The sequence below is a fragment of the Nanorana parkeri genome, unplaced genomic scaffold (genome assembly GCF_000935625.1).
Source record: "Nanorana parkeri isolate BGI_ZX_2015 unplaced genomic scaffold, ASM93562v1 scaffold1251, whole genome shotgun sequence".
Taxonomy (NCBI): Eukaryota; Metazoa; Chordata; class Amphibia; order Anura; family Dicroglossidae; genus Nanorana; species Nanorana parkeri.
Genome location: NW_017307519.1, coordinates 227,643 through 232,285, shown reverse-complemented (window position 1 = coordinate 232,285; position 4,643 = coordinate 227,643). Strand labels below are relative to the sequence as shown.

General features: G+C 47.9%; 1 protein-coding gene across 3 annotated transcripts in view; it reads right to left on the bottom strand.

Annotated features, from left to right (window-relative positions):
• The window catches only part of TAGLN2 (transgelin 2), a 34,083-nt gene that overhangs the window by 3,958 nt on the left and 25,482 nt on the right, over positions 1-4,643 (bottom strand). The window contains exon 2 of one of the 3 annotated variants that reach the window (XM_018568837.1): positions 201-202. The exons of the other annotated variants lie outside the window; for them this stretch is intronic. The gene's annotated coding sequence lies outside the window, so the exon portion shown is untranslated. The remainder of the gene's footprint in view (positions 1-200; positions 203-4,643) is intronic. 3 annotated transcript variants of the gene reach the window in all.

Below are 4,643 nucleotides of genomic sequence, written 5' to 3'. Positions count from 1 at the left end.
CTGGGGGAAAGGTCCTCCTTATTTTGGGTTAAAAGAACTGTAAAAAAATTGCCTTTGAGCCCCTCACGTGACCACATGACACGGTCCCTGGCTTCGGGTTACAGACTGCAAAGAGTCCATTGTTTTCAATTAGACAGACCCTGTCTGGTTGACATGCAGTGAGACAAGAGGACCAGCGTGGCGCAGCCATTGTGCAGCACTGCTATGCAAGAAGCAGAGCTGTAATGAACAAATATGGCTGCCCCCGTGTACATATATAATTGCACACTGTAAATGGATACAAGGCATTAAGAAACATTGATAGAACAATTTACAATACAAGGATCTCTTTCAGGTGTATCTCAATGTGATGGTTCCCCTTTAAATCGCAACAATGTATCTCAATATGATGGTTCCCCTTTAAATAAAACAGAAATGTATCTCTCATATGTCTCTCAATATGGTGGTTCCCCTTTAAATCACAACAATGTATCTCAATATGATGGTTCCCCTCTAAATCACAACAGTGTATCTCAATATGATGGTTCCCTCTAAATCACAACAATGTATCTCAATATGGTGGTTCCCCTTTAAATGACAACAATGTATCTCAATTTGATGGTTCCCCTCTAAATCACAACAGTATCTCTCATATGTATCTCAATGGGATAGTTCACCTTTAAATCACAACAATGTATCTCAATATGATGGTTCCCCTTTAAATAAAACAGAAATGTATCTCATATGTCTCTCAATATGATAGTTCCCCTTTAAATAACAGAAATGTATCTCTCATATGTCTCTCAATATGATGGTTCCCCTTTAAATAACAGAAATGTATCTCTCATATGTCTCTCAATATGGTGGTTCCCCTTTAAATCACAACAATGTATCTCAATATGATGGTTCCCCTCTAAATCACAACAGTATCTCTCATATGTATCTCAATATGATGGTTCCCTTTAAACCACAACAATGTATCTCAATATGATGGTTCCCCTTTAAATCACAACAATCCGCTTTCATATTGTCCTTCCCGACTCATCATTATCTACAAGCCGCCATCTAATGACCTCTTCACCTGCTGCAGCTTCAACTCTGAGGGACCCGGAAACCCGGCGCCCACAGGGACTTCCTTGCCACGTCCTGTTTGCATTGAGAGGAAGTGGGTATTCTCAGGCGCTACACACCGGGCCTGCTGGATGGGCGCCCCGCAAGGCCACGCCTCTGATACATTTAACCCCTCGGTCACACAGTGGGAGTTCCCATAACACCCTTCTATGCGAGATACTAGTTCCGACTTTCATCCTTTGCTGCTGATCTGCTGCGGCCTCTTGGCAACCACTTCCTGTCTACATGCACCCCAGCAATGGCTGCATGGCATTTCCTGGGGCTGCTGATCTCCTGCGGCCTCTTGGCAGCCACTTCCTGTCTACATGCACTCCGGCAATGGCTGCGTGGCATTGCTCGGGGTGGGTTTCCTGATGGTGAAAACAGTGAACCATGCCAGGGTAATGTGCAATGATCTGGCTGCTCCATCGGAAGCTTCTGTGACATGGTGACAACATAGGAGCACAATTGTGAGACAAGGATAGAGCGTTGTCACCCTATAAAAGGAAGTGTCTGAACAAGGACAGAGCATTGTCACCCTATAACAGGAAGTGTCTGAACAGGGACAGAGTATTGTCACGCTATAACAGGAAGTGCCTGAGCAAGGACAGAGCATTGTCACCCTGTAACAGGAAGTGTCTGAACAGGGACAGAGCATTGTCACCCTACAACAGGAAGTGCCTGAACAAGGACAGAGCATTGTCACCCTATAACAGGAAGTGTCTGAGCAAGGACAGAGCATTGTCACCCTATAACAGGAAGTGCCTGAGCAAGGACAGAGCGCTCACCCTATAACAGGAAGTGCCTGAAGAAGAACAACATTGTCACCCTATAACAGAAGTGTCTGAACAAGAGCCGTTGTCACCCTAGCTTCTGTTGACATCTGCGGAAACCTTCCAGCATTGTGATTGGTCCTCGGAGGGAGCAGCGAGCACACAATGTATAGATTGTTCAGCAGATGTTTCTCCGTCCCACAAACAAAAGACGTTTTTCCGAACACAGCCCCGGGGGCGGGGAGGGGGTGACGGGCGCGCGTACTGCGTGATGTTTATTGTGTTAGCACAGCTGCAGAGGGGACACTCCCCGACCTATGCGGCCCGAGGGAACAGGGAGTGACATTGTGACGCCGGGGACACTGCCCCATTCTTCCTCGCCGCTCCAGATTCAGCCTCAAACATGTCATTTGTAGATCAGGCAGTAGAGTCGGCACCCTGCTTAACAAACGCTGAGATAAGAGTGATTGCACAATAAGGGGCTGACGTATCAAAGTTCCACCTGACGCGGAGCATGCATTAGGAGAGAGGAATGGTAAAGGGCCATCGCTCTACAACTCTAGTAAATGTTACCGTTGTCACCAGAACAGGAAGAGAAATTTAGATTTTTCCAGTGGGAGCACCTGTTCTGGTGACAGCTAAGGGATTTTCTCACTTCCTGTTGTGTCACCGGAACAGGAAGTTAAGGGAAATCTCCCCATTGGGGACGCACATCCTAGAAAGACGTCTGGAAAAACGCGGCTCTATCCAATACTAAATTGCCTTATTTATACTGTCAGAGTTCACAGAGTGATGGGGGTCACCGTCTGTATAGAGTCTACATCCTTTTCAGCTGGCTCACCACTTCCTGTTTAATCTCCTCCATTACATGAAGTCTGCGCGTGGCAAAGACGAGTCATTGTCAAGTGGAACTCTGAGAAAAACATCAGGTAAGGAGACAAAAGGCTGTGATTGAGTGCCTACTAGCCACACCCAAACTCTGGTCACATGGGAGAGGAGAAGGCGTGTCTTGCCCTGAGCGCCTACTAGCCACACCCAAACTCTGGTCACATGGCAAATGAAAAGGTGCGTCTTGCCTTAAATGTCTACTAGCCACACCCAAACTAGTCACATGGGAGAGAAGGTGTGTCTTGCCCCGAGAACCTAAAAGCCACACCCAAACTCTGGTCACATGGGAAATGAGGAGGCGTGTCTTGCTCTGAGAACCAACTAGCCAAACTCTGGTCACATGGGAAAGAAGGCGTGTCTTGCCTTGAGCACCTAATAGCCACACCCAAAACTGGTCACATGGGATATGAGAAGGCATGTCTTGCCTTGAGCCACATCCAAACTCTGGTCACATGTGAGATGAGAAGGTGTGTCTTGCCTTGAGCATCTAATGGCCACAACCTCACTCTGGTCACATGGGAGATGAGAAGGCGTGTCTTGCCCTGAGCGCCTAACAGCCACACCCAAACTCTGGTCACATGGGAGATAAGAAGGCGTGTCTTGCCCTATGCAAAATACGGACTTTCAAGAAGTCAGTATCTACATACGGTTTTAGTCCAGCCCTCCAGAAGAAGATGGAGCGCCAGAAGAGCATCAAAGATAAGAGCTTCCTACCAAAATTCCGCGTCGCCCTCATCAGTACGAGAGGCCGCTCTATCCTAAAGGCGGTTCATTTTTTGTGTCCGGGCCCCGCCCCCTAAGTAGGCCTAATGGGATGCATACAATGGGCATTGTATATCTAGGGAAGGGACGCAGGTCATTACATGCAGCAAAGTAGGAAATCATTTGAGGAATTCGGTGAAGAAAAAAAAAAAGTATGCCTATCATTAAGTGACTGTTTGTTTACTTTGGCAGGGTGTTCCCCTTTTAGTGTCCCCTTAAAGGGAAAGTACACCTGCAGGTTTTTTTTAACCATACAAATACCTGGAAGGGTTACACCGACACATTACTTAGCATGGACATATATATATCAGATGACAGGTCCTCTTTTAGACCCCTCATGAGATGATTTAAGCCGGTGGCATTCACATGCCTAAAAAAACCAAAACGAAACGTACAAAAGATTCCCGCGAACAATGGAGACAATGGGATACTTCAGGCTATTAATCACCTGGCCGGTCACCTCGGGACAATGGAGTGGGCGTGTCGTCCCCTGCGCGTTGGCACCGGTTGGGCAATCAGTTCCTCTGTATGTTCTTTGGGTTTGGCAGTGTTTGCCATGGACGGGCGCGATGGGGCCCAGTTCACACCCCGCTGAGTGTGTGTGTGCGGACACAGGGGAGGAGACCCGCCCCTAAATCCTGATTATAAAGTGCCATTGCCTAATCTTGGGGTGGAGTCTTGTTTGGAAAGGTGGATATCCCTTTCCCTATCACAAGGAAGGCCTCGCCCGCGTCTATTTATGGAAGATTGGCGAAGTTTGAGGCCAAAGAGTTAAAGAACCACAGGCAGGTCCCATTGGGGGGGAAATGTCCCTTCACTTCCTGTTCCGAAGACATAACAGGAAGTCAGAGTGAATCTCCTGCTGTCGTCGGAACAGGTGTCCCCATTAGAAGTCAATTTGGGATCCATCACTTTCTGGTCCAAGGACCATGGTCACCAGGAGAAGTGAAGGGGGGCGAGTCTCCATGGGTGACCTATTTAAAGGGAGACGCCATGTTTGATAGGGTAGCCAGTAGCTCTTGGAACGTTGCTGCGATCAGTTTTCCTGCCGTGGACACAGATTGGTGTATCGGCTCATTTGTTGGTCCTTCCCCCCCCCCCCCCCCCCCCCTATTGTCTCCCCATACATGG